We start from the raw sequence: 12,500 nt of genomic DNA, 5'->3' as shown, positions 1-12,500 counted from the left end.
ACATGAACCAACATCTACTGGGAATGTTTAGACACCAAACTGGACAAGCAAGCCAAGACAGGTTAGTTTTGATGATGTATGTATGAACTTTCTTATTAGTTCAACTGATTTGGTATTCGAACTTGTCTTTTCATATCTATCTATCTATCTATCTATATATCTATATCTCTCTCTCTCTCTCTCTCTCTCTCTCTCTCTCTCTCTCTCTCTCTCTCTCTCTCTCTCTCTATATATATATATATATATATATATATATATATATATATATATATATGATCACATTTATAAATACACACATGCATGCTTACCTTAATGTCGTGCAGCAACACCAAGCCTTGGTCTTCACGTAAGAAGAAAGGAAGTAGCTGCTCCATAGCAAATCAGTCTCCATTCTGAAATATGAGTTACTTATCAAATTTCTTATTGAAGTGTATAATAATACTTTTTCCTTTTTGGACATATATTGCCACTTCTTTCTAATACACACACACACACACACACACACACACACACACACACACACACACACACACACACACACACACACACACACAGGCTCTAACTTAAATTAAGAAAAGTATTGCTACTTTACTCTGCTGGAATATATATATATATATATATATATATATATATATATATATATATATATATATATATATATATATATATAGATAGATAGATAGATAGATAGATAGACAGATATATAGATACACAGATGAATAGATATGAAAAGACAAGTTCAAATACCATATCAGTTGAACTAAGAAGAAAGTTCATACATACATCATCAAAACTAACCTGTCTTGGCTTGCTTATGCAGTTTGGTGTTTAAACATTCCAAGTAAATGATTGGTTCATGTTGCATGGTCCTCCATAGGAATGGTTAGACAGTTCTGCCATGGAGTTACAGGGCAGCTCCCATGCTCCTTCAGGCTGGCTAGTAGGCTAGTAACCTTGCACATAGCTCAGCCTCACTTGCAGACCGAAAACACAAAAAACCTTTTTACTCAATTTTCAATCATATCAACCACCAACAATAAATCAATACCACAGTGCCACAGTGCAAGCAGGTATTGAACCAGAGAGAAAGCAAACTTGGTACACAACTTTAAAGATAACTTATAGTTAACTACCACCATCATCACTATCTTTACTACCACCACTACTACCATCACCATCTTTACCTCTACTACCACCACCACTACCATCGTTATCTCCAGTATATTACCGGTCATCACTATCTTCACTACACCACCACCATCATCAGATCACAACAATGGAGGGATAACAAGTTACAAGGTGGCCCAGAGGCCAGGGCCACATCATCCCACATGACAGTACCGCCTCACACACACTAGGCTACACGGTACACCCTGCGGGCCACCCTGCTACTGTCACTCATAGCCTAGTACGTACACTACACAGCAGTCAATGGCGACAATCGCAATATCAACTACTATGTGATCTTGAGCTACCCAATATATGACACAAACATTCACTTTACCTTCTAGGAAAGCAGTAGAGTTACACACGCCTCAATCAGGAGTGTTTCCTCCACAGTAAAGCGTGACGGCACGACCACCTCGCCACTGTTGCCTGAACCCGCCCGCCATGAGGTTCCAATACTGGGGCGCACAGACACACACTTCAATGTACACATAACGAGCGTTAATAGCTTCATAATCTATATTTTCTTAATGTCATGATGAAGTATAATTTCACTGATTCATCAGATATCATGCACATATATACATATTTTTAATGAATACACAATTAGTACATGCATAAATACTTTTAGAAGACAAAGCAGATCATGATGAGTTACAAGACTCATCGCTATCCTGACTACATCGGCTATAATTATCTACTATGACATTATATGCATTTAAAATGAAGTTAAATAGCCACTCTATGATATATAATGATGAACATATAACAACTTACCGTGTTGTGGTTGTAGGATTGCTCCACAAGTTGATTCAGGTAGATGTTGACAAAACGTCAAGTAGTCGTCATTTTTATTCCGTGTCTTCTCGTTATTCAGTCTTCTCTATTTTCTTCAAATTGTGTCTTTGTGTTTCTAAATATGTTTATATTTCAAATCAGCGGAACTTTTCGCAGTCACGCAAATTCCACCGTCATTGAACTCCGTCCATGTCATTATTATACATGGGAAAATGGGCAAGCCTCTTAACGTGTGGCCCCTGTTCACCTAGCAGTAAATAGGTACGAGATGTAACTCGGGGGGTTGTGGCCTCGCTTTCCCGGTGTGTGTTGTGTTTGATGTGGTCTCAGTCCTACCCGAAGATCGGTCTATGAGGTCTGAGCTCGCTCCGTAATGGGGAAGACTGGCTGGGTGACCAGCAGAAGACCGACGTGAATTACACACACACACACACACACACACACACACACACACACACACACACTTTTTTATTTTTTATTCATACCATGTGGGCTATTCACAGGAATTTATGGTACACACACACACACACACACATACATACGAGGGGAGGCTGAAAAGTTCATAGGCTGAGTTGGAAGGAGTTACGCTACAGCAATGAAGCTAGGCATACATTACATTCAACATTTTCTGAAACTACTAGCATAAGAACATAAGAAAAGAGGGAAACTGCAAGAGGTCGCCAGGCCTATACGAGGCAGTCCCTGTGTGTTTAAGCTACCTAATTTCATCTATCTTCCCCATCCATGAACTTATCTAACCTTCTTTTAAAGCTCCCTATTGACTCAGCCCTGACTACATGACCATTGAGACCGTTCCACTCATCAACCACTCTGTTTGAAAACCAGTTTCTTCCCATTTCTTTCCTATACCTGAATTTTTCAAGTTTAAACCCATTATTTCTGGTTCTGTCCCCGCTACTGATCCTAAGAACTACATTCATGTCCCCTTTGTTAAAACTCTTGTACCACTTAAATACTTCTATCAGGTCTTCTCTTAACCTACGTCTCTCTAAGGAATGCAGATTAAGTTTTTCAGTCTCTCTTCATAGGAATATCCCTCATTCCCTGTATCTTTTTAGTCATCCTCCTTTGCACTGTCCAACAGAGCAATGTCCTTCCTGAAATGTGGGGATCAGAATTGTACCAGTCAAGATGTGGCCTGACCAGCGCCAAGTATAATTTTAGTATTACTTCAGGACTCCTGCTTTTAACACTTCTAAAAATCAATCCTAATACTCTATTCGCCTTATTTCTGGCCTCAATACATTGCTTCCTTGTACCGAGATCGGAGCTAACTGACTCCTAAATCTTTCTCATACTTGGAACTTCCTAGTACCACGTTATCTATCGTGTACCTATTGCTTGGATTACGCTCAGTACCCTGCACTTGTTAATACTGAACTGCATTTGACATCCATCTGTCCATTCTTTCATCCTATCCAAGTCTGCCTGCAAAGCCTTGGCATCTGAATCAGACCTAATTAGTCTAACTATCTTTGTGTCGTCCGCAAATTTACTGATATCATTATTAATTCCACTATCCAAGTCGTTGATATATATTAGAAATAATAATGGTCCTAAAACAGCCCTGTGGCACCCCCACTAACTACTTCTCCCCACTCGGAATTAGATCCATTAATTACTACCCTTTGTCACCTGTCGTCTAACCACGTTTTAATCCAGCCTAATATTCTACCTTTTATACCGTGTGCTTTAACCTTTTTTTAAGAGCCTCTGGTGAGGTACCTTGTTAAAGGCTTTACTGAAATCTAAGTATAGAATGTCATAATTATCACCTTTATCTGCCGCCTCATAAACCTTACTATAAAAGCTCAACAAGTTCCCCTTCGTAAATCCATGTTGTGTTTGATTTATCAAGCCGTGTTTGTCTAGGTGTTCCCTAATGTTTTTCGCTATTATTGATTCCATTAATTTACCCACAACTAAAGTTAAGCTGACAGGCCTGTAATTAGACGTTAGGGTTTTATCTCCCTTCTTAAATATGGGAACCACATTAGCTTCTCTCCACATTGTAGGTACCTCACCTGACTCCAGTGACATCCTAAAAAGTACCGCTAGAGGCTCGCTGACGACTGCCTTGCATTCCTTTAGAACCCTTGGATATATTTCATCAGGTCCTGGTGACTTGAATTTCTTTAGTTTATTTATCTCCTGTTCTACCATCGCCTTAGTTATATGAATATCTGTCAGCTTTTCACTATCCTCTGCCCTAAATATCTGTTCGCTATCTGGGATTTCCTGTGTGTTCTCCTGGGTGAAGACAGTTAAAAAATACTCGTTCATAATTCTACTAATCTCTTCCGCAGAACTAGCCATTTCCCATTTGTTGTCCTTAAGGGACCTATTTCTTCTCTGCTTTTCGTCTTGTATAACTGAAAAAATCCCTTGGGGTCCGTCTTTGCTTGGCTGGCTACCCTCAACTCATATTCACTTTTAGCTTTCCTCGTTAACCTCTTAACTGTTCTTACTAATTCATGGTATAGTGGCCTTAAAGCCTCATCTCCTGCCTTTAGCCTCTTATATATATTCCTTTTTTGCCCTATGCATCGTTTTAATCTGTCTGTCATCCACTTAGGGTCGTTGCTTCGTGATTTTATTGTTTTATATGGAATGTTGGCTATCTGACCGTCACGTATTTTATTTAGGAAGTCGGTATAGATCTCACCAACCCTCAGCTGACCGGGATTCCTCCCATGTTCTAATCCAGCTCCCCCCTCCGCCTCACTCTCTCTCTCTCTGTCCCACTCCGACTTCACCCCCGCCCCCTTCTCTGCTCCTCCCTTCCTTCTACCTGACTATCTCTGCCTTCCCCTTGCCAAGTGACTTGTAAATACTACCTTAAGCTCTCGAAATTAGCTTTCCTGAAGTCAGTTACTTTCCTTTTTTTCGTTTTTTCTAAAAGTTTCATGCCATTTCAATGTATACCGTATTTCTTTGAGATCGCTGTTACCTAGCTGGCCACCAACCTCCATCTGCATAACTGCCTCCTACCTGTTTGTCAGAATTAAATCTAGAATATTATTTCCTCGTGTGCATTCTCTTTTCTAATGAACTGAAGCTGACTGAGTGATTCAAGACTTTGAAAAGTAGCACCAAATACATTTTTTTTTTTTAATATGGATAAAATTTGGCACAATGTTGTTATCAAATATCTGCAGAGAAAGTGGTTAACCCCCAAGGACATTCATGCCGACATGGTTGCTACATTAGGGGATAAGGGTCCAGCTCTATCAACTGTGCAAAAGTGGGCGTCTGAATTCAAGAAACAAAGCTTTGAAGACCCTAGGTCCAGACGTCCTGCCACAGCAACCACCAAAGAAAACATTGACCGTGTTGACCACATGGTGATGGATGACAGATGCTTAACTGTTAATCAAATAGCTAACACCTTAGCCATCTTCCATGAACAAGTAGAAAACATCTATTCTGCACAAATAATTTGGCAAGCTAAAGGTTTCCGCTCAGTGGGTGCCACGCCTTTTGACACCTGATTAAAAGCACATCAGGCTGGTAATGTCAAAAAAAAAAAAAAAAAAAAAAAAAAAAACTTGGCACTTTTTAAACAGATCCAGTCAATTTCCTTAAACGTTTCTTTATCAAAGATGAGTGTTTTTTCTTTTATGCAGGAAAGTAGGATTGGTCAAGGGCAACAAAAATATAAAGGAAAAAAAGACCCACTCAGTTGCCAGTCTCCTTATAAAGCCGATAGAATTAGCCAAAAGATAGGGAAAAATGTCTTGAAACATCCCTCTTGAATAAAGTCAATTCATAGGAAGTTGGAAATACAGACACAGGCAGGGAGTTCCAGAGTTTACCAGAGAAAGGTATAAAAGAGTGCTGGTTAATTCTTGCGTTATAGAGGTGAGCACTGCCGATCTGGGAGACTTTTTCAGGACACGAGTTATTCATATTCTTCCTCCCTCCCTCTCTCTCGCTAGTCGTTACACACATATGCCACCACAGCACCTGTCACACACCGCTCCCTCCACACGCTCTGTGCGGTTAACAGGGACTGTTGGGGCGGGTGTTAATCGAAATAAACCAATCGTCTTGCCTTCCTCACATGTTACTGGCCTGAGAGGTCTCTGATTGGGTTGGCCTGCTGCTCTGACTTACAAAAAAAGTCAGAGTGCACTAGCAGCCTGTAAGAGAGAGAGAGAGAGAGAGAGAGAGAGAGAGAGAGAGAGAGAGAGAGAGAGAGAGAGAGAGAGAGAGAGAGAGAGAGAGAGAGAGAGAGAGAGAGAGAGAGAGAGAGAGAGAGGGGGGGGCCGCATGCCAGCAAGCCAATCTCAAATCGGCGCGTCGGGAAAGCTCCCAGTTCTCCTTATGGCCACTTCGGGCCTGGGAGTGAGAGGAAGAAGAAGGACTAGTGTAGCGAGGCCATAGAAGGAGAGGAAGCATGCAGTTAGCAAGATCAAGAGCAGTTATCATGAAAATAGCGATAAAAGATAGCAAGAAATGCAACATTTCGGTGGTGAGAAAGAGGCTGAAGACAGTCAGTTAGAGAAGGGGAATTGATGAGATGTAAAGCTTTTAATTCCATCCTATCTAATAAAACTGTGTGAGTGAGTACTCCATACACTGGCAGATAAAACCCTTGTACAGAGTTAGCACTTGGGGAGGTGAGAAAAGCTGGTGGAGACGCCTCAGAACACCTAACAGCCCCAACTCATAGAAGCTGTTTTAACAAGTTGAGATGGGAAGTTTCCAGTTTAGATTATGAGTAAAGGATAGGCCGAGGAAATTCAGTGAAGAAGAGGGGGACAATTTAGTGTCATTGAAGAAGAGGGGACAGTTGTCTGGAAGGTTATATCGAGTTGATAGATGAAGGAATTGAGTTTCTGAGGCATTGAATACTAATAAGTTTTCTCTGCCCCAATCAGAAATTTTAGAAAGATCAGACGTCAGGAATTTTGTGGCGTCCCTGCGTGACCTTTTGACTTCCTGAAGGGTTGGTCATCTCTGAAAAGACGTGGACAAGTGTAGGGTGGTATCATCAGCGTAGGAATGGATAGGTCAAGGCATTTGGTTAAGAAGATCATTAATGAATAATAGGAAAAGAATGGGTGACAGGATAGACCCCTGAGGAACACCACTTTTAATAGATTTAGAAGAACAGTGGCCGTCTACCAGAGCAGCAATAGAACATTCGGAAAGGAAACTTGAGCTAAAGTTCCAAAGGATAGAAGCAGTAGGAGGGTAGTTTTGAGATCAAAGCTTTGTGCCAGACTCTATCAAAAGCTTTTGATATGTCTAACGCACCAGCAAATGTTTCACCGATATCTCTAAAAGAGGATGATGAAGACTCAGTAAGGAAAGCCAGGTCACCAGTAGAGTGACCTTGGCGGAAGCCATACTGGCGATCAGATAGAAGATTGTGAAGTGACAGATGTTTAAGAATCTTCCTAATGAGGATAGATTCAAAAACTTTAGACAAGCAATACGACGAAAGTTTGAGGGATTAGAATTGTCACCTTTTTTAAGAACAGGTTAAATGTAGGTAAACTTCCAGCAAGAAGGAAAGGTAGAAGTCGACAGACAAAGTTTCAAGAGTTTAGCCAGGCAAGATGCAAGCACAGTTTTTGAGATCGATAAGAGAGACCCCATCAGGTCCATAAGCCTTCCCAGGGTTTAGGACAGCGAGGGCATGGAAAACATCATTATGGAGAATATTAATTGATGACATGAAATAGTCAGAAGGAGGAGGAGAGGGAGGCACAAGCCCAGAATCATCCAAGGTGGACCTGTTAGCAAAGGTTTGAAAGAAGAGTTCAGTTTTAGAGATAGAAGTGATGGCAATGATGCCATCAGGATGAAATAAAGGAGGGAAAGATGAAGAAGTAAAGTTATTGGAGATGCTTTTGTCCAGATGTCAGAATTCATGAGAGTTGTTTGAGTTTGAAAGATTTTGACATTTTTTGTTTATGAAGAGTTGAAGAACACACTTAGCATTATTCCCGGCAGAAATATAAAGTGCATTAGATTCAAGTGAAGGAAGGGTCAAGTACATTTTGTGGGCAACCTCTCTATCGTGTATAGTACGAGAACGGGCTGAGCTAAACTAAAGTTTAGAAGGTTTCGGATGAGAAAAAGAGTGAGGAATGTACACCTCCATGCCAGACACTATCACCTCTATTTTAGCATACAGAGACTGCTTCCGTCTATGCAGGATGTTGTTGGAGGATTGAATACTTGTGATGATTTAATTTGATTGCAATCGTTATCGTCACCGGAGGAAGACATCTTGTTGTTGGGTAGTGGTTTATTTACATGCACTTCCTGCCAACCAGCTGATACTTCCCAACTGCTATGTGTGAACATGTTCCGACTAGAAGGGGTCAGTCGATACTTCTAGTGACTTGCAATTTCAGTTGCATATTGTTATTAGCATCAAAAACTATCTGTAGCTTTGTAGCTGCTCTTACACCAAACTGGTCACAGAAACAATCCCTGCACGGTCCAGTCGGTACTTGTTAATGACTTCAGCATCATTGTAGATGTCTAGGACGTTCTTCCGCTCACAGAAAATTCTTTGACGCCGTCTCCGTACTTGTTGATGCTCGGCCATGGTTGTGTTGTTGACAGTCCTTTGGGTGCCTCAACAGTACTAAGCCTGCTTGAGTTGCCGCGGTCGTGGCCTAACTTTTGTCGTCTGTTGGGGCAGAATTAAGTCGCGCTAAAGGATTTGGGACACTTTTTTATTCTTATTTTTTTTATGCTAAGGCGTACTTAATCGTACCTTAGCATTCCTTTTATTTAAGACCTGATAAATATGTCTATCAATACCAGCCCAGGAGCCTTTGTTTACAACCACGTGTGCGGACGTTCGATCACTATAAAAAGGTATTTTTTCGAGATTAACTTGAACTTTTGCATTAAAGTATTGAAAAGTTTGACTTTTAAGACTTTTGACTATTGAGTCTACTGTGTGTGTGTGTGTGTGTGTGTGTGTGTGTGTGTGTGTGTGTGTGTGTGTGTGTGTGTGTGTGTGTGTGTGTGTGTGTGTGTGTGTGTGTGTGTGTGTGTATATATATATATATATATATATATATATATATATATATATATATATATATATATATATATATATATATATATATATATATATATATATATATATATATATAGATAGATAGATAGATAGATAGATAGATAAATATATTTATGAAAGGCAGGGAACGTGAAACATTGATAATAAGGATGATAGATATTTGCTCTAAAGGTGTTGGAAGATGAGATGTACGATATAGAGACTGTCAGAGACAAAGGTAAAGACGCTGTTATTTATAATTTTTTATACACACCGTATAACGGTTAGCACACTCGGCTCACAACTGAGAAGACCCTATAGTTTGAGTCCCGGGTGTGGCGCAGGCGAACCTCTTAATACGTAGCCTCTGTTCACCTAGCAATAAGGAGGTACGGGATGTAGATTCTAGTTCCCTAGTCATTTGCACAATGGAAAAAAAGGAAGGTTACTTATAAAATGTAAACTAATGTAAACGAATTAAAAACTTAAATTATATTAGTGTGGCAAAGCGCTGTCAATTAGAAAGGAGATTGAAATAACGCTTCACAGGATGACGTACACTGTCCCATCGAAGATGAGTTTAGGCGTCACTTCAAGAATGTACTTAACCTCTCCCAGGCGGACACTCATGATGTGGATACAAACACTACAATACCATTGCTTGACTCTGATGACGTAAAATGACAAATAAACAAACTGAAGCCATACAAAGCGTGTGGATGTAACGGTATTTCAACAGGTTTGCTTATTTTATTACCAGCTGAATAGAATGTTATTATGAGTACATTGTCCTATAATGTGCTTTCTATGCATCGTATCCTGAGTCATGGACTAAAGCTACGATGATTACACTATTCAAGAAGGGAAATAGAATGGATGAAAATAACCATCAAAGAATAACTATATAATTAACCTTTTAGCAAAGCTTTACGACATAGTTTGGTTTAGTCCTCCTAGGGAGCAGGCCGGAGCCCAGAGAAAATGGGGTTGTGTTGAACATATCGCCACTCTGCGGCTTCCGACAGCCATGGCCAACCGTAAGAAAAAGACACTTTTTTTAGACTTCTCAAAGGTATACGATCTGGTTCCTTGGAATATTCTCTTTAATGTACTTAAACACATAGGATGTGGAAGAATGATATTATCGGCTCTGGTGACAATGTATCGTGCAACGCAGTGTTACTGGTGCGGCGGTGATGACTTACACTGGGAGTCAGGTAAGGCTTTTGCTTCCTGTCGTAGTGTTTGTTAATGAGTTTGTTAAGATGGTAAAAAATGTATCTGAATGAGGAATTCCTTCAGTGATTACATATCCTAGTATCTATGGATGATACGGTACTGCTAGCAGCAACAAGGACGAATATGATGATAAAAATTGAAATACTTTACATGTTATCATGTTATCATTGTAAGCTGTTGTCAGTAAAATATCTAACTATCTATGTGTGTGTGTTTACCTAGTTGATAAATGATAGGATGATAGATGTGTGTGTGTGTGAGAGAGAGAGAGAGAGAGAGAGAGAGAGAGAGAGAGAGAGAGAGAGAGAGAGAGAGAGAGAGAGAGAGAGAGAGAGAGAGAGAGAGAGAGTGTGTGTGTGTGTGTGTGTGTGTGTGTGTGTGTGTGTGTGTGTGTGTGTGTGTGTGTGTGTGTGTGTGTGTGTGTGTGTGTGTGTGTGTGTGTGTGTGTGTGTGTGTGTGTGTGTGTGTGTGTGTGTGTTCCCAGTGCAGCACCAGCAGGAATGGCCGAATAATTGATAATCACGTGTGACTGTGATCCGGGTGTCGGCTGCTTGGCTCCTCTTATGTTGATAAGGCGAAGAGTCCAAGGCGCCGCGTACCCGTGCCCCTCCGCCGCGAACAGAAGTGGCAGAACATTGGGTTACCATAGGGTGATAAAATTATTTATGGATGCAGATGGTGGAGGAGAAAAAATGGGATAATGATGAGGGATGACGCTGATTACAAGACGGCAGGTGAGGCAAGGTGAGATTTAAGACACCTCGCTCTGTCTCGGTTGGCTTAAGCCGCTGCCCGGGCGATCTTCTGCCCAGATGAACCACTGTAATTATTCTGGCTAAATTACCTCCTTTTAATATATCATTACTTTCGTCAAGCTTATGATATAAATTTAAGAGGGGAGATCTTGCCAGAATGTCCGGTATCACTGCAGCTCCCTTTCTTCCTTCTCATCCCCTCCCCTTTTTCCACTTCCCTTCTCCTTCTATTGTCGCGAAACAATAAAATTTGCACAGGTCAAATCGTCCTTCATTGTCTATGCCAAAGTAATTGGTGGGCATGAAATTCCCATCTTCTATTCATACTGAGAAATTTCCCGTTTTCTGCCACACATCTCTGGCGAACAAAGAAAACGCGGAGACCCAAGGTAATGCGGACACAATGGCCTCCTGGGACCGTGGAAATTCAGGCACCGCGACCGTCAGACTGCAGCCTCAGCATGGCGGCAGACTCGTGCACACATCGGCAACAGCGGTGGGGCGAGAGGTGAGGCGACAGCGGCGTGCTGGACCAGACCGCACCTAATTGATTGTAATTAGTCTAGATGGGCGCGGCGAGCTTTGATGTGGAGTAGTAGGAGGAGGAGGAGAGGAAGGAGGAGGGCTGAAAGGGAGAAGGAGGAGGGACTTGGGTGGGCTGCTATTGAGGGAAGGGAGCACTCCAGAGCTGCGTCCCGATGCTGCTATATCAGAATTCAAACGCGACTTTCGGAGTGTGTCTTCCAAAACGTGATGAGTGGTGTCGTCTGGCACCGCATGGCCTGACAATGTCGCTGCTTCGCCTGTAACAGAATCTAGACAATCCTCACGAACCATGCCAGACTTGGTGATTTTTTATATGTGAATTTTGTAATCATCTAATATTAGTCCAGGATCGAGAAGAAGAGAGGAGCAATATTTCGCTAAGTTCATCCCGGTCGTGTGAGCCGCATGTGGTCCATTGAAAAGACCGTCAAGGGAATGATATTAGAGTACGAGGAGTTAACAGCGGCGGCTCCAGCACCGGGCGCTAAATGAGCATGAGAGGAACGCTCATAAAGGGTAATTGAATAAAAAAAAAGAAGTGTTGTTCAGGGCGGCGTGAGAGAGTTATGAATGTTAACAAGAATGTGGGATGATATACGGGCGACTTTTAAGGCGGTCAGGCGTCGAGGCCGCCCACCTTGATGCCGCGAAATGGTGGTAGTAGTAGTCGTGGTAGTGGTGGTGGTAGCGACGTTGGCGGCGGCGGTGGTAGTGGTGGTGAAAGCAACGAGCGAGTAACTATAGTCTGTTGGTGATGATAGGGGTCGGTGAGGGAGACATGCACCCATGTGTGTGTGTGTGTGTGTGTGTGTGTGTGTGTGTGTGTGTGTGTGTGTGTGTGTGTGTGTGTGTGTGTGTGTGTGTGTGTGTGTGTGTGTGTGTGGGTGTGTGTGCCCGGGTATCATGGTTCAACCAGTGTAGTGTGTGCACGTTATTGGATAATT

The 12,500-nt window shown here is 41.7% G+C and overlaps 1 protein-coding gene across 1 annotated transcript in view; it reads right to left on the bottom strand.

Moving 5' to 3' along the window:
* LOC123503614 (calcium-independent phospholipase A2-gamma-like) overlaps positions 1-1,655 on the bottom strand; it is a 12,578-nt gene extending 10,923 nt beyond the window's left edge. The window contains exons 1-3 of the mRNA XM_045253532.1: positions 1,505-1,655; positions 799-974; positions 309-392 (exon numbers count right to left, since the gene is read on the bottom strand). The gene's annotated coding sequence lies outside the window, so the exon portion shown is untranslated. The remainder of the gene's footprint in view (positions 1-308; positions 393-798; positions 975-1,504) is intronic.
* Positions 1,656-12,500: the final 10,845 nt, after the last annotated feature.

This window comes from Portunus trituberculatus, chromosome 14 (genome assembly GCF_017591435.1).
Source record: "Portunus trituberculatus isolate SZX2019 chromosome 14, ASM1759143v1, whole genome shotgun sequence".
Classification (NCBI taxonomy): domain Eukaryota; kingdom Metazoa; phylum Arthropoda; class Malacostraca; order Decapoda; family Portunidae; genus Portunus; species Portunus trituberculatus.
The sequence above is the reverse complement of the archived record's forward strand: the minus strand, read 5'-3'. Positions and strand labels throughout refer to the sequence as shown.